Source organism: Podarcis cretensis (genome assembly GCF_951804945.1).
Source record: "Podarcis cretensis genome assembly, chromosome: 3".
Classification (NCBI taxonomy): domain Eukaryota; kingdom Metazoa; phylum Chordata; class Lepidosauria; order Squamata; family Lacertidae; genus Podarcis; species Podarcis cretensis.
Genome location: NC_137172.1, coordinates 56,151,466 through 56,169,561, shown reverse-complemented (window position 1 = coordinate 56,169,561; position 18,096 = coordinate 56,151,466). Strand labels below are relative to the sequence as shown.

At 39.7% G+C, this 18,096-nt stretch overlaps 1 protein-coding gene and 1 long non-coding RNA gene across 16 annotated transcripts in view; one reads left to right on the top strand and one right to left on the bottom strand.

Moving 5' to 3' along the window:
- The window catches only part of ARID1B (AT-rich interaction domain 1B), a 365,703-nt gene that overhangs the window by 156,507 nt on the left and 191,100 nt on the right, over window positions 1–18,096 (top strand). The gene's annotated exons all lie outside the window — the stretch shown is intronic.
- Window positions 6,180–16,516, bottom strand: LOC307213568. 3 transcript variants are annotated; one of them, XR_013837561.1, is made up of 3 exons: window positions 15,589–16,516; window positions 14,758–14,896; window positions 6,180–7,558 (listed from the first exon to the last, which is right to left on the bottom strand). It is a non-coding gene; the product is annotated as an uncharacterized lncRNA (long non-coding RNA). The 3 variants fall into 3 exon arrangements; XR_013837562.1 differs by having other exon boundaries at window positions 6,180–8,596; window positions 15,624–16,516; XR_013837563.1 differs by having other exon boundaries at window positions 15,624–16,513.

Below are 18,096 nucleotides of genomic sequence, written 5' to 3'. Positions count from 1 at the left end.
CTTTCTGTCTATTTCTTACATCCCTGTGCTGTGTCCCCCCCTTTCCTCCTCCCTCCTTTGAAAGTTGTAGAGAAAAGTTCAAAGCAACAAAGTTCTCTCTTCAGGCATGTGGAGTGAATAAGGAATGATATGATAGGGAATGAGGGGAAAACATACTCTGGCAGTCTGCTGCACTCAGAATGTTGAGTTGTTCATCAAACAGCTGTGGGTAGTGAATGGCTCAGTTTTGAGTGGACTAAAGGAGCAAATAGACATCATGTTTATATTTCGAAGGGAATCCTAAAACTAGCCTTCTTTTTCAAGTTTTTTGGGATTATATAAGCTTTTTGTTGTCGTTAATGGTGCTTTCTTAGCTTTCCTTAAGAGAGTGAAGGTCAGTGTTATAACCAGGCTGTTCTCTGTAGGTAATAAAAATTTAAGAGATTTTAAAAGTAGAACACATTGCCTACATAGAGTAATCAGTGATGCACATTCTTCTAATTTGTGGGTCTTAGTTCCACATATATTTTGTTGTTGTTTAGTCGTTTAGTCATGTCCAACATATATTTTAGTGTGCTTTATATCAGTATTTGAATAACCATAAGGGGCAGGGTGGGTTGGAAATTATAAAATCTCAATGAATAAATAAGTCATGGAATAAATAACTTACACCATTTTAAAAAATATGAATAGATACAGATTTAGCATGGCCCACTCCATCATCTCAGTTGGAACTCCTTCGTTTCACCTGGTTCTTAAACATTTTACTTGTTTTTTGTTTCCTCTCTATCTTTCCCTTTTGTTTTTTTGTGGGCAGAGACTGTATTGTTTTAAAATATTTGTTCAGCTCCTAGATAATTTAAATAAATAAATGAGTTTAAATGGGCAAAGAGGTGCAGTGAATCTCCATACAGGCGATATGAGAGGAGTGCTACATCCTGTATTCAGCTGCCTAAGACCATGTAGTGTGTAGTAACTCCCCTTTCTCTACAGGGTTCCTCATCAGAGAAGACTAGACTACCCCAGGAGGAATATAGTAAATGGCAGATGAAAAACTATGGGTTATATGCAGTGTCCCACACCTGGAGTTCCATATGTGCAGCTGGACTTCCCTTTCTTCTGCTCTCCCCATGTTGCCCAAAATATGCTCTCTGCCTTCCAGAGCAGATTTTGAGGGTACATAAGGGGCTGCAGGGAGATGAGCAGGAAGGGGATGTTTTGTTATGCAGGTAGTTGTTGTTTTTTAAATGGTTTGTAAAAGATTTAGATTTGTAATCCTAAACTCACGAGTAAAGTCTATAGAATGCATAACTTACTCTTAAGTAACCTGCTTTAGATGTGAATTGCAAATGTGGATTTTCCATCTACAGTGGGTGAAGGGATTATGAATTGGGCATCCCAGACTGTAAGTCTGGAGCTGAGAACCCAAATGACTGTACTTCGAATCTTCTGTGCCATTTTCCCCACCTTATTCCAAGCCAAGGTGTTGGATCTACATTCATGGTGATTCCCCTGGGCACCACTAAATTTACTTCCAGGTAATTTTTTACTTAGGTAAAGAAGTGGATGGGTGTATTAAGTCAGTACTGTACTAACATTTCTCCACTCATTTTTATTTAAACATTTCAATTTATTTTAACTAATTTCTGTTGAAATCCTAAAAATCACCAAGGGAACGAAATTAATACTGGGAACCAGAATATCTGTAAAATGAATAGGAGATGAATTTAGCTTGAAGGTTTAAACATCCCTTTTATTAACATCCATATTACATGTAGCAATGTGGGAAATGTGAACAATTTGGGAAACGTGAACAATTTTGACCGCATACTTTCACATAGAGAGACAGTCTTTTCCCTTTTGCCAATCCATTTTACCATTGAAGCATCTGACTTAAAGGAGGTTAGCTGAATGTCTCAGTGTGGTGACTTTAAACGGTCTTTGTATGAGTACTTTGAACAGTGCTAATAACAATGGTGTCTGGCAATTGCAAAATGGGATCTGACCAATTTTAGTAAAATAGTGGCACTGGGCCCACAGAGCTTATTTTTGAAATAGTGTTTCAGTTTGAACTGAGTTAAAGCGATCATTTTAAAGAAACAGTTTTTCACCTCACTGTAAATGATAGACAGCTACTAGACGAGGTAATGATCTGTCTTCATGTTTGATGCCTCCTTTTATCAGTCCAAGGTTTTTCACTGAGTCAGATCTATTGATTAGCATTAGTCTACTTTCCAGGAAACTCGTTTTGCATTGAATGTCACACCCTAAGTATACTAAATATATGCCAAGAGAGTGCTTGAACTCTGTTGAACGCTGCCTGGTAAATTATATGTTTGCAGAGTGTTTTTAGTAAGTGTAATAGGTATGAGCCCCTCAAGTGTTAACTGAGGTCATCTTTCCCTTGTAGCAGTGTGGAGAATATGATGGATCAAATAGAAGATAGGCACTGTACATTTACCAGTATTTTCTAGGATGCAGGTAATGGCGTGCATGTGATATATCTAGTGGCACATAGTAATAACTTGTGGAAGAAATATAATTTCTACTCCAAATCAGCCAACGTAATTTACTTAGAAAATTTAAATGAGGGTGAAAAATAAAGAAAGCTTGCTTCATTTGTCACAAATCAAGTATGTCAGTTCAGAAACCCTGGAAAGTTGGGTGTTCTCTGGGTGTATTTTTACAAACCTCTCTTTTTTTTGAGGCAGTGTTTGATGGGGTTCAGGTGCTACTCTTTAAATAAACTTGGGTCACTGGGTGAAGTACAATGCTTCTGAGTAATTATGTTAATTATACTGATGGGGGCTAGATAGGAATTAATTGAGACCTTGGGGAGATGAGATGAAGACTGGACTTATATTCTATGACTGTGGTTGCCTATTGGTTGAGGGTTTTTAAATTTATAATAAAGGCATTTTTTAAAAATAACTTGAATGGTGGGAGAATTGGCTTATCCCCAAAAGTGCAATTGTTAAGGAATCTTGAGTTAAATCAAAACTCTTTTATTATATCCTTTTGTTTAGATGATAATGTGCACATTTGATTCAAAATATGCCCTTGTGCTCATTTTGCTGAGGGCCCCCTGGACTCTGCCCAAAAGTCCTGCTCTGTTGGCATCATTGATTAGGAACACAATCAATATATATTATTAATGCCATTCACTGTGCATTTTTCCATGGAATTCTATCCATTTCAATAAGAATGGCATAGGAATGCTTCCTCCTTGGATTGTTAGTCCCTTGGTTTTCATTAGATATAGTCTGGAGACTGGCATTTAATCATGACTTTCTCTCTGTTTGTCACTCCCACTTAAGGGCTCAGAATGGAATTTTGAATCAGATGAAGAAAACAATCACTATTCCTAAAAATTCTAATTCTATTTAGATCAAACAATCACCCACTTTCCCATTTTCCCATAACCAGTGTACTGGTTACATCCTTCTTTGTACTCATTCACTTTTGCTATGATTTCATAGAATCATAGAGTTGGAAGGGTCACCTAGTTCCAACTCCCTGCAGTGCAGGAATTTCAACTAAAGCCTCCATGACAGATGGCCATCCAACCTCTGCTTAAAAACATTCAGTGAGGAGAGTCCACCAACTTCTGAGGGTGTCCATTCCACTGTTAAAAAGCTCTTACAGTCAAAAAATTCTTCCTGATGTTTAATTAGAATCTCCTTTATTGTAATTTGAATCCATTGGTTTGGGTCCTAACCTCTGGAGCAGGAGCAGGCGAAAACAAGCTTGTGGTCTACTAGGACCCCAAGACCCTTTTCACATGTACTACTGGTAAGCCAGGTGTCTCCCATCTTATATTTTTGCAGCTGGTTATTCCTACCTAAGTGTAGAACTTTACATCTCCAATCTGTTATGGTCATCTTGAATCCGGGATTCTGTCTTCTGTGGTATTAGCTACCCATTCCCATTTGGTGTAATTTGCATATTTGATGAGCTTCCTCTCATCAACTGAGGACTTCTAGAGTGGTTTTACTGTGCAAACTAGCCTCCAAACAGAAGAACTGTAGAGTGGGGACAGATAATTATATTGTATTTTGAATGTTATCTTATTCTAAGGAGAGAGGGAGTTTTTGTATTATCTACAGTTTATATACATTTATATCATAAAGGTGTTGTGCAATTTTAACTATAATTTCCGCTATGGTAGATGGCATTTTCCCACATGCTACTGATTAGAAATACTCCTAATACTCTCGTCCGTGCTGACTGCTTTTCTTTGCTCATATCAGTGCTATATAATATAATCAGATGCTGACTTCTCAGGTGAGTGTACCAGTTTGACTATGTATGCTAAATGAAGGACAAGAAGAGGGATAGTGTTTCTTCTGCTCTCTTATCTGAAAACCCTGGCATTAACTTGGTAGAACAAAAACGATATCATGTGGGAGGCTCCTGGAGCGATTTTACTGTGCAAGCACTAGCCTCCAAACAGAAGAACTGGAGAAGGGGAAAAGGGAATACAAAGCAGAAATGTAAAACCCACAGAAATAGGAAGATATTTCACAATATTACATTCCTGCTTTCTTTTTTAAAAGCCATTTATATATCCTGCATTTAAAAAATGTGGAAATTTCTACTTTGTTATCTTACCTGTCAGTTGAAATTTCACTAAATACTTACAGTAGGGTTGTGTTGGCATAAAACTCCCTGAATGTCTTTAAGGTACTGCACTGAAAAATTCACCTTTTGCCATGCCACTTCTCTACCAATCCTGATCTTCACAAGAGCTTTCTGGCAATGGTGCAGGTGCCATGATAGCACAAGGACAGCCCTGCTCTATGAAACCCAAGACCCAGCTAGTCCTGCAGTGTGATCTTAACAGTGGCCAACCAAATGCCTACAGGAAGCACACAATCAGGACACGAGTGCAGTAACACTTTCCCACTCATGTTCCCTAGCAACTGATACTCAGAAGGCATTATTGCTAGTAGCTATTGATAGCCTTATCTTCCATGAATTTGCCTAGGTTGGCAGCTATCACTTGGGCACCAGCTGCCTGGCTCTCAGTATAGTTATAGAACGACAATTTATGGTGCTCTGTGGCCAATCCTAATGCTTACTTGTCTGTACAGAAGCTCAAAAGATCAGTCCATTAGATAATCTGTAAAAATGTCTTAAACCTTAAAAAATATATAAGATAATACTATTTGACTTGTTAAATTAATTGTAACATTGTATTCTTTCTTGTTATGCTTCGTGCATTATTGTTGCAAACAAGAGTTCTTCCTCTAGTTTTCACAGAACAAAGTCTTAATATTAAATATAATGAGTAATAGTTCTCATTAACTGTGATATAAAACATTACGCTCTCAGATCTCTGGTCCACGTACTCTTCTGTTCTTTCTTCAAAATGAAGATGAACACATCTAACCAATGAAGGTTTTTACTCCTTGGTAGAGAGGTCCACAACAGTGTCACAATACACAATAACCTTATAAATTGTCACTTGTCAACAGAATGATTGAGTACATGTAACTATAGTCCAGATGCGCTAACAAGGATTGCAGCCACATCAAACAATGTGCTTTTTTGCATATTCATATAGGGGCCTCCAAATGTGTAGATATATTTTGTTTTTGTGTGCATGTTCTTGAGCGTTTTCCAGTGTAAATACCTAAATTGTCATGTGGAATAGAACTAATTTTCTAGCGAATGGTGCAGCGCTCCCAGGATTCAGAGACATAAGAAGTGGTTGGGCAGTTGTATCTTTTACAGTGGCACCTCTGGTTGCAAACGGGATCTGTTCCGGAGGCCCATTCGCAACATGAATAGCCCATATCTGCGCAGGTGCGCAGCGTGATTTGGCGTTTGTGCACATGCACGAAGCGCAATTTAGCACTGCTGCGCATGCGCAAGCAGCGAAACCCAGAAGTAACCCTTTCCGGTACTTCCGGGTCACTGTGGGATGCAACCTGAAAAAACGTAACATGAAACAAACATAACATGAGATATGACTGTATAACTTATTCACACTTTCTCTCTGTCCTCAGTATGAACTTTTCTAGCTACTTACCAAACAGATGACGTGAGCTCAAAAGAGTCTGCTTAAACCACTGCAACATACTTGCAGCATACCCTGTTATAGATCATACATACTCCAGATAAGGAGATCCGTATGTGTTTTGCTTCCTAGATTAAAACAAATGCATTGTAAATCAGGTGTATTGTGCATGTTGGAATTGCATCTGTATAAGATTTTTATTTGTGCATACCACACAGCTGTCAGTTAGATGCACATCCCTATGCACATTCTGGAGCACCTAACAATACCCATCTAGAGCTGGATGAAAATGTGGATGTAAACATAGTCTTTGGATAGTCTCAAGGATAACTTTTTTATTTTCTTTTTATTCAACAACATTTATATACTGCTTGATTGAAACTAAACCTCTACATGGTTTACATTAAATCAAAACATTAAAATTATTGGAAAAAACAGGTATTTAGAAATATACAATGGCGTATTTACATACTTTATGAATAATATAATAGTACTAATATAATAGTAGCACTTAAATGTGACCTGGTAGCAAATGGGCAACCAGTAACAATACTCAGTAATATCTAGCAAATAACACATTGGCTGGCACTCTCAGTTTACCAAGGAAATCAAATGTTTCTCACAGCAGCAGCATGGATATGGAAAATCCTTCTGTTTTCCATTTGGTTGCTATATCATATGCTTGTAGTATTCTCTCATGATAAAGTAACTGTTTTATAGTAAGTGAAAAAAGAGGGTTTGGAGAGGGGGGCATGGGTTATAAGGGAATGATAATGATATCAATTCATAAACTGTTACTAAAACATCTGGCATAGTTTTTTTGAAAAAGATTTTGGATTACTGTTCTTAGAAATTAATTCATTTTTTTGTATTTAAAAAAACTTTAGTTTTCCAAATAACATTTTTTTCCTGAAGGGCATAACATGTTGGCAGTCACTCAATGTGTTGGTGATATATTACCTTAGGAGGAGATTTATGTATGTTACAAATAATTCTCTAGACATTTTGTAGCTCTAGTTTGAAACAAAGTAAATCATAACCCAGAGCATGTTTGTTTGTTTGTTTGTTTGTGTATGTTTAACCACATCATTTCTCCCACATGAAGCCAATGAACTGCATCACTTTTTGTAAATTTTAATGGTTTTCTTCCTCTTTGCATAAAACAGAAGGAACCTGCAGTTTTAGGAGTTCTGTATGTGTTGGTACTCCTACAAGATTTGGGGTGAAAGTTGTGTGTTTGCAGGAATATGTATATCCTTAAGCACATGCTTAAAACCAAGTTGATTACCTTATTGAGTGTCTCTGAAAGCATTGTAATGTTAGTTTTTAACATTTTCAATAGACTAACCATATAGTAGTGCTCCATATGTTTGATTACTTTGCTTTCCTATACATTTACTGTAATTATGGAGCTGGCAGTGGGCCAGGATGTCCTTCCCTTGGCCTTTGCAGCCACAGTGCAACTGACCAACCATTGCAGAAGCTCTTTCTGGAAGGGACTGGTTCCTAGTTGTGGTCCTCTGGCCATTGATGGGGGCCAAATTGATTTTCTTCTTACTGCAAGGCAAGTGGATATGTTAAAGTGTTCATTTTCAATCTTTTAATGGATGTATTAGAAAGCTCAACATATTTAGAATGAAAGACTGTGGGAAAGAAATGTGGGAAAGAAATGCTGAATAAATGTTTCACTAGCAACAGCTGAAGTTTTGCCATTGATTCCATGGAATTTTCAATAAAGATACTTTGAGTCAAACAGTCTTTAGGTCTCATCTCCACATTTAATTCTACAGATTCAAAAGCATGAGGGCATGTTGCTATCTGTGTATATGTGATAATATATAATGTGTCCCAGAGACACAGAGCCCTGAAACTTAGTACACATTTACCAAATTGGATATTTTTAAACTTAAATTTTAAAATCTGCTATAGCAATAGTAGTCTGAAGGGAAGACATTTGTACATTTCATGTTCAAAATGGGACTCATAGCATGTCCCCAAGTGAGGGTACTTCCTAGCTCCCCATAAACACGATCATCGGCATATGCATAATCCAAGATACCCTGATTACGTGAAAAGCTTGTAGAAGTCTCTCCCTTTAAATGGCAGGGAGGGCAAGCAAGAAACTTATTTCAAAATGTTTAAAAAGACTTCCAATGAATGTTTACTAATAAAGTTTCAAAATGGGGCACCTTTATATCAAACTGTCAAACAAATGGCACAAAGTTTTCCTCATAGTAGCAGCCTTTCTTCCAACAAAGAAGAACAGAATAAGGCTCATGTTAGGAAACGATGATGGCATCAGGATTTTTCCACTGTACCTTTACTCTGCCGGCACCTGCCTCTTTTTCTTCAACTTTCCCCTTTGGAAAATTTCATGGAATGCGGCACTCAAGAAAATGTTTTACAGATTATTTTATAAATATATTAAAGAAAGAAGCTTTCAACTTGTAGGAAGGCACTTGTGAATTATAGAGACATTGGAGAGTAGCCAGCTGTCTGATCCAAATATACCAAGGTATCGTAGAAAGAGGACTTGAGCAAGTACATCACCAGTAATACACTGGCAAGATGTAGCACCACTGACGCCCACATGTTCTAAAACAATACAAAAAAAATACTATTATGTTAGGAAAAGTTAACATCAGTCCCAAGGAATCCTGGAAATTATAAGCCAGAAATAAGTTACTGGCTGGTTTGTAGAAACAGACAGGTTGAACCCTTGGATAAGCACAGTGTGTTATTTATGGCCATTTTTGAACCGCTTAATAAGTTGAAATAGGTAACAGCCTTTTACCTGTTGCACACAACCCCTTTGTTTTTCACTTTGCAGTGGTAATTATTTATTTTATAAAGGTGTTTCGATAGCCCGCTTGCATAAAATATCAGAACAGTATACAGCAATATAAAAACATAGTGAACTATTAAAAGCGGTACAGAAAAATAATTAAAATGTCTGGCAAATGCACAGGCCTGTTGACATTAAAAAGTCTTCAAGAGACACCTGAAAGTCAGAAGTGACAATGCCTGCTGAATCTCTGCTGATAGAGTGTACCACAGCATGGAAGTGGTGATACTAAATGTCCAACTACTGTATTAGGCCAGTCCGGGCTCTGTAACACAGGGGACAACAATGAATAAGCAAACCAGGAAATCTCTAATTAACCATAGTTTCCAGTTCCCACAAGTTAGGATATTAAATCAACTGAAACAGGAAAATCTACTTAATTAGAAGCTTTCTTTTTTGACTGTGGCTTTCTTAGTGGCACAAGCAAAGTAGCTGCATGCAGAGGCAAGATCAAGTTATTAAGTTGAGGTATGTGTCCAAGCACAAACTAGCATCAATATTATATTGTTTCTGATCTTCAGGGCCCAGTACTTGAAATTATGTGGCCCAAGCAGCTCATGTACAAGAGGTATCAGCTGACTTGGGAACCCTGAGTTTGCAGAAGTACAAATATGCTAAGATATGGGGATCCCTATGCGGGTGAAGCATTACCCATAGCTTGGTGATTTCCACTGCCACTGAATGTGAAAGTGGGGGTAACTCAACAGGCTAGGAGATGAAAGTTAAATTCAGACATGATTTACCCATCTCAAAAAATCCCGGGAGGTAGTAGCATAAAGAAGAGGCCCTGCTCTTTCAATTTCAGCTATTTAGTGTGAAACTTCTTTTTAATAGCCCTACTAATGCAAATGGAATTTAATTGTCTCCAAATTGCATGTTGGAAGGGCCATTGCTGGAAGAGACATGCAATGTGGCTCTGCAGTAGCCTTCACACTGAAGGGTGCAGGTTAGGCTCTGAGTGGTTTACTACCATCATGCAGGGGTTTCCAGCATTATTTTACCCCCTGCTGCAAGTTGCAAGTTGACTGAAACTGAAAGGGTACAACAAGCTTACAGTATTATCTGTTGCTTTTATCCCAAAATTGATGGTTGAGTTGCGAGTGTAGCATACAACAATTCTGCAGTGTATTTCACTGTTATGTCCCTGTTTGAGGGTTGTTCTGAAAGTAGTCTTCAAATGGGTTGAGTTAAACTGACTGAGTACACTTTTACATGCTCAAAAATGTAACAAAATAAATTTTGCCCATTAAGGAAGACCCATGTTAGAGCAGGGTCTTATGTCTTTGATGCTGTTTTTTTATTTTAAGCCCCCTCAAACACAGACAACATGTGCATAGCAACACTGAACAGAAACATTTGTTGCATGTAGAGGATATCCACTAACCTTTAAATTGATCTGCTTCCCTTCTAGCATTTTTTTTCCCTTTTACAGAAAGTGTTCATATGCATTTTATTAGAATTCAGTTCCTCCAAGGGTGAAGCCAACATGTTTGTCAAACTATACCTTTCCAGCATGGATCCCATTTAGATTACTCCATTAACTAGATTTGTCCCCAATTTAAGCTGTGCATTAGCAAGTGATGATATTAGTATGGGCACTCTGCTAATGACAGTTTTATTCAGTGATGAGGGAACAAGAATGCTAGGCAGTGCTCTGCTAATCACATAAAGTGTTTGCCTAGGTGGCTGTCTCTAGACCCAGTCCTTTTTATATGCTCCTAGTGATTTATTTGCTTGGTATTTAAATATTAAATTGTGTCAAATGAAACTTGAACAAGGAGAAGTCTTATGAAGATTTCTGTGTAGTAGTATTCTGTACTTTAGTGGGAGCATCTAATAAGAAAATGGGGATCATAGTCCTTTGTCTCCCCATCACCAGCAATGTCCCTGTTCCACTTTTGGGGCTACTTTGCCTCTTCTCAGATTCCTGTACACCACCAATAGCATGTGTGCCTATCATGTGCTGGTTCCTTTTGCCTGGTGCTTGAGCTCAGAGTTGCTCTGAAAACAGGAGACTGGATGGCATTTGCTAGAAGAGTGCTTCCTGGTCAGAAACCACGTGTTACACTCTGGAAACTGCAGTACTCTCTCAGCCAAGTTTATTAATAAAGTTGCAATCATATGTCTAGATAATGAACTATCCCTCAGAATACATTTTTATAGTTCCAGTAGTTAACCATATCTGTGCTTCACCAAACAGGACAGGGTGGGGAATCTGTGGCTCTCCAGATGGTGTGTGCTCCAACTCTCACCAGCCCCAGCTAGCATAGCATGCTCAATGGTCAGGGTTGATAAGATTTGCAATCCAGCAATGTATGGAGGCCATAGGTTGCCCCCCCCCAAAAAAAAATTAGGATGTTTTTTCTGTTTTGACTATTGTGATATTAGTTTTAAGTGCAATGATTTAGTAGTGCTTTTGTTCCACTCCTGGTAGCCACTGTAATCATTGACATTGACCAGAGTCTAACCATACTTAACCTAATATGCTGTTTACATGCAGTAGCCAATTTACATACTGAGAATACTCAGCAATATAAGCAAGTGAAACGTGAAACAAAATGTCACATTGCATCTTCAGGCTCAGGCGGGCACCAGTGACTAAAATTTATCTGTCTTGCCTTCAAGTCAGGAGAGCAGGGAGATGTCTTTCATGGGTGTCCATGTGTGACAGTTTTGTAAGGCTGCTAGGCCAGTTTCACAGGAACCCACAGAGGGAGATTTCCATGCCTTACCACAAGCCAGAATAAGAAAGTGTAAATCTCACTTGTTGACAACTGGGCTCAAGCAGCCACAGAGATGGTAAACATGTGTGAGGGAAAATCTGCCCCCTCTTGACTAAGAGTACAGTCATACCTCGGGTTGAAGTAGCTTCGGAATAAGTATTTTCGGATTGCGCACTGTGGCGACTTGGAAGTAACGGAGTGCCTTGCTTCTGGGTTTCACCGCTCGCGCAGACGGTCAAAATGACGTCACATGCATCCGCAGAAGCGGCGAATTGCGTGCTGACACGGGTTGCGTTCGCTTCTGGATGTGAACGGGGCTCCGGAACGGATCCCGTTCGCATCCAGAGGTACCACCGTACAGTTGTCTGCCTGCCTATTAGCTATGATTTGGGGCTTTCACTTATCCACACAACTAGTCCATGTAACAACTCTACTTCCTTGTCAAGTCACCCACCTTGTGTCAGAAGGGGGCAGAAATCATGGTAGCAACTAAGTAGATGCTTTGCTTGGAGCCCATAGCAAAGTAAATGTGAGCTTGCACCTGCACTTGGCACTCATGGTAGCCAGATTTTGTAGTAGTGTTAATGCAGCATCCAAGCACTGACCTCCACTCTTGCAAGATGGAGGGTCAATATTGAAGGATAACTGTTTTTGTATACCAGTATTCTCCTGGTTATACAGAAATTTTCCTCTTGAGCGGTGGTGGCCTCATTTTGCTTCCAAACTCATTGGGAGGAAGCTATTGACTTTGTTTTTAAACGAAATGATATTGAAGCTCAGTTAAGGTAAGTGAAGATGCTGGGCCAATGGCAACAGTGATGTATCAAACCTAGGAGGCAGGGCTGAAATCTCCCTCTTCACATATGTTGACACAAAAATTACAAAATTAACTCTCTCCTCCCCCCCCCCATTGTCCATGCTGCTCCTCCTTTAAACACATCTTCCCCCTCTCTTTTGTCCTGTTCATCTTACAGGAAATCTGCCATGTATGTTGTGTGTCAAATATGTAGCACTGTAGCATTGTGAAATGTTGAACAGAATGATAATAGTTATCACACAAGATGCCTATTAAGGAACACAGTGTTATACTTAGCACTCTGTGTAAGGCCTATGGGGGACCAATTCATGTAATACTTCATGATGTAATACTTCAATAGTACTGTTACCCAAGGCGTTATGACAATAGTACAGTATGTCTTTGTTCAAATGCTATCCCTGCAAATTAGTTTCCTGTGAACAGTGAGACTGCATGCTTAAATAATACAGAATACATACATTATTTTGAATAGTCCTTTCAAAGGATAGAACAGCAAACTCCACATACAATGCTTTTTCTTCCATCCCCCCCCCCCAACAAAAATGCTGCCAGTTAGGGTTGTCTGCTGAAATAAGGGTCAGAGAGAGGCAGGTCCATCTAGATTTTGGGAGGGGAGGATACCAGAGTGGCAAAAGCTGTGTTTTTTCCTGGTATTTTAATTCAATTTATTTAAAAGAAAACAATAGAAAAGAAAGGACATTTGCAATTGCGGTGTCTGATTTCTGAACATTTCATCCAGAGGGGTTTGCTTGGTACCTTCTGTGAAATTATACTAATGCCAGGCAAATACTTTATTTTCCAAGGATTTTTGGCTGATCTGTTTTTACCAGATTCTTTTGTTTTATCCTTTTGCTGTTTTCATAGGCCTGCTGCTTTTACCATTTTTATATATGTTTTTAATTTTATTGTGTATTTTATTGCTTTATGTAAGTCACCTCACTTGAAGCATGTGGTGTAAATTCTAGTAATAAAAAATAAAAACCATCACTTCACTGATGGTGGCAAGCAGTAATGTCATGATGGAAACAAAAAATGAAGGACCAAGGAAGAGTCATCCTAGTTTGCTGGATCATTTCACTCAAAGTCTAGCTTACTGGGACCTGCTCAAAGCTAGCATACCTCGTCTCTTTCTTGCCCACCCAGGGCAGATGAGAAGCAGACAGCACAGCCATAGCAGCAGGGGCGGAGGAAAGGGTGTGTGGTGGGTGTGGGCTGCCCCAGGTATCACCACTGAGGGGGGTGACAAAATGTCGGGTGGCACTCACCGCGTGGCCTGCAGCATGCCCAAGCCATGCATCTCTTCTGGGAGAGATGTGGTGGCTTGGGCACGTGCAGGCTCCACGCTGTCCAAACGGTCCACCCGCTGTCCCCCAGCTGTAGGGCGGCTGAGTGGGAGGAGACAGGCAGACTCCGGAGGCCCTGTGGTATGCCCCGCCCCTATGGGCAGCACATGGTGCTCCAGGCGCCTGAGCGGCTTCCTTCACCACTGCATAGAAGTGAACATTATAGCCCACAGAAAGTATAACAAAGGAGTGGTTATGTCTTTGTTAGACTCTGTCTCTGTGAAGGGAGACAGCAGCAGAATATAAGTCTGGATCTTGTTGCCCTTGTCTATGTATGTTCATGAAGAGTGAGAAAATGTTTATTCCCTCCCCCCGGCTGGCATGCTTCATGTCTTGCCTATGCGTGGCATGTGTCATGTGTGTGTGACTGACATAGCCTATGGTTTGGCTCTCTTTCTTGAGTTATCTGTTCTGCAAATATGTTATTTTCTTTTTAATAATAATAATAATAATAATTTATTATTTATACTCCACCCATCTGGAAATGTAATCTGAAAATTGTGTTGTTTAATGGGGCCTGATCTGATGATACTGCTTGGTGGCTAGGAACTTGTATTAACTATATATGTGGATGAACGAAACATTTTCTACAAGCTCTGCTCCTGGGTGTAGCGTCTTCACCTGCAACACTTTTATTTCAGGTGTCGACCACCATATTTGGACAACCATTACTGTACTTACTTAAATGTAAACACTTCCCTGTTTCTAGTCGTAACTATAAACAGAACGCGTAATGAGAGCTGGGTCATACAATAGCTGTTTTTGCATGAGAGCTTCCCTAAGACGGCCCGCCCTCTCTCCCTCTCCCTCTGAATGTTTATAACTGTGTCTGTGTTCTGTTGCTGTCCTTTGCTCTGCTTCTTGCCCATCCTCTCTCCCTTCCCCCTTCCTGTGTTGGCCTGCCAGCCAGCTTCATAGTTAATCATTCATCAGCATGATAATTTACCTGTTTTTATTGGCTGCTAAGATCTGATTTTGAAAGGGAAAAATACTTCTGAAATGTGAAGAAGAAAGAGATGTTTTCCTACCTTCAAGCACTTTTCCCTGGATACAAATGTTTTCATGCAACAGACCTATCTTGTGAATTACAGATTAAATGTTTTCAAGTGGAAGACCCAAGTCAGGGAAACATCTCCTATGGGCTGCTGATAAAGATGAGGAGGCACACTGGAGGAAAAAAAGAAAAGTGGGAGAACTAAGGACTTTTAACTTTTTATTTAAAAGGGGGGTGACATATTGGGGAACATGTGACGTGAGGCCCCTCTTATTGTCAGAACCCCAATCTGCGGGCAAAACACATACAATGATATCCCGTATTTAAAGAAGTTGTACCTTTAATCCCCAAAAATAAAACATCGGGATTGCAACACTAAAAAGCTACGTTGAGAAAGCCAGCACATGAAAACTCCCAGCAGTCTCTTCTGCCCCGCCTCTCCCCCTTCTGAGCTTTGGAGATTTTATTGCTGTGCTTTTCCTCCCTGCCTCCCTCCTTCTCTGCCTCATCCCCCACCCCCACGCATAGGCTCTTGGAAAAAAAATCCTCCAGCCTGACTAGAAAATCAGCCTTGTTTCCTCAGAAACCGCAGCTGCTGCTAGCAGAAAACACGTCAGGCTGGCCCTCCAACACGCACAGATGTGCCTTTGTAAATCCATATAAATGCTGAGAAGGATTGCGTGCTGAGGGCAAATATCCTCCCCTCAGAGGATGGGGCCAATGCAAATGGCAGGCCATTTCTCTTTTCTTAAAGGCAACCCCTCCCTCCACTTCACTCAGTTTTCCCTTTAATTGTTGTTTGTTGCATTAGGGTTAGGGTGATCTTTTTAAGTTTAACCCCTCTATAAATCTGGGAGTCACGCACATAAAAAAGCGATGGCAACTACTTCACTCCCACACCTCGCCAGCTTTGTTCTTCCCTCACAGGCATCAGTGAGTTGCAGTGTGGTTTGTTTTTCTTTCTCTCTCCTTTTTTTTTTTAAAAAAAAAGCCAAATCGTCTGTCTTTACATTAAAAAAAAAAATAAACCACATCTGAAGATGAATTCTGCTGTTCATGGAGGGCACATCCAAACAGAGGGGATGAGAGAGGAAGGGAGCAGAGAGGCATTTCTTTCAAAAGTTTCTGCTGACATAGGAGGATGCTTAAAATAAAAATGTTGCTTTAAAATTTACTGCGAGGCAAGGAGCGTTGTTTATCGTGCCATCTTTTAAGCACACAAATCCACCCTCATCTGTTTCTCTCTCTCCCCCCCCCCCCATTCCCATCCCTCTCGGAGTCTTTCTTTCTCTTCTTCTTCTCTTCCCCCTCCCCCTTTTAATATAACTTCCAGGCGGATGAGTTGCAACTCGTTCTGCGTAATTAAAATGAGTGGATGATGGTTGAAAGAGGATGGAAAATAAGATGGGGGAGGAGAGGGAGGGAGGGAGGGAGGCTGGCTGGCTGAGGGAGGAAGCTATAAGAGCATTGGAGCGCTACTGCTGAAGCAGACAAAAACAGGTCTGGTTGCTCTGCCGAGGGGGATGGGGCGGCTCCCTGCCATTGGCTCTTTTCTAGGCTCCAGAGCAGCTGTGGGAGCAGAGCGCAGGATGGCAGTTACTGCTTAGGCACTTTGGTTCCATTTGTTTAATAGCTGCTAGTCTGAGCCAAATGCAGCCTCATCAACCTTGACTGGCGGGAAAACCGACTCAGGGCATTTTTGTGTCTTCCTCTAAAGCAGAGCTCTGCCTACGCCTGCAAACTTTGCTTTTCTTCTCCGTCTCATTGTTGCTCGCTCCTTTCTGCTGGGTCCAGTTTTACAGGGTGAGGGTTTTTATACAGCCTGTTTTCCGATAATGTCCATGAGAGAAACACACACACACACACACCCAGGAAATGATGTGCATTGCTTGTAACCAACTGACTTTACAAATTGTGCTTGTCTCTTCTGCTTCTTTGGAAAACCATCCGAGTGTAAAGGCTTGCTAGTCACCCTGGGTAGAACTTTTATTTCCTTTTGAGTTGAGTGTTACCTTTCTTTGATTCAAACTCTTTTTATTCTAGCCTTTTTAAAGTATTAAAAGTCATCATATTAATAATGGGGTGAAGGGATGTGAGCCAAAGACCTGTGTTAAGAGATAGAAAATTGCAGTAATTGTGTACCATGAACCTAAGTGACTTTGTATACTGCTTAAAAGTAAAAACCTCTAAGCAGCTTACATAAAAACATACACTGAAAATAGTGTCCGTATGTGCTATAGTTTCCTGTGCAGGGTTGGAGAACTTTATATTTGTAACCTGCTTATGCAGAGGTTGTGAATGCATATGAACCTTCCTTCTTATATCATTAATAAAATCTAGACAAGGCACAGACAGAAATATAAAAACATCTATTACACATCTAATCCTAGAAGTGAAGCTAGGGTATATGCTTCTGTGCTTGTTTATTCTTACCATACGCTTTTAAAAAAAGGATTTTATCACTCTGGCAAGAAATTTTGATGGGCATTTTTCTATTTTTTTGCTTTCACAAACTATTTCCTATTGATGAGAAACCTGTGAGTTTCATTCCAAAATATTTTTAAATATATTACCATGCACCCGACCATAACACACTCACGTAGTTTTTAGAGGAGGAAAATCCGTAGGCATGCCACCCGTAGGCATTCCCTCCATAACACGCACAGACATTTCCCCTTACTTTTTAGGAGGAAAAAAGTGAGTGTTATGGTGCAAAAAATACGGTATTTTATTCTATCTATCTATCTATCTATCTATCTATCTTAGAACAAACAAATCCAAACTACATAACAGTTCCTATGCATCTCTGGTATTTCTCTTCCATCGTCCCCATCTCTAATATCATCAGGTTAATTTGCACAATCTCTCTCTCTCTATATATATATATATATTCAGTGGTACTGGATAAATTGGCACAAGTTTATAAGTTGTAGTCTACAGAGTCTCTGAATTTTTAATTAAAGAGGCAATCTTATACTCTTCTCTCCCTTTCTCTTCCTGTGGGTGGGATTAAATACCTCTGGTGATGAAATATCTAGTACAGAAACTAACCATATTTGCCCCTTGATGAAAAGTGTATTTCTGAGGATTTAGGGGTGGTTGTATTTAAATAAAACTTTCCACTTGCACTTCCCCTCCCCCATATTATTATTGTACTGCTAGGCTGACACCCACTGGTAACAGTTGGTCTGAGATCACTGCTGCAGACTAAGCCTCCTGAGCACAAATACTATTCTGTTGATAACTGATTAAAAAACAAGCAAAATGCATAAAAAATAATTTAAGAAAAAAGTAAAAAGAAAAAAGTATTTCTAGTATAAGTGAATGCATGGGGGAAGACTTTGAGTTGCAATTTTAGTGAGAAAATGGATTG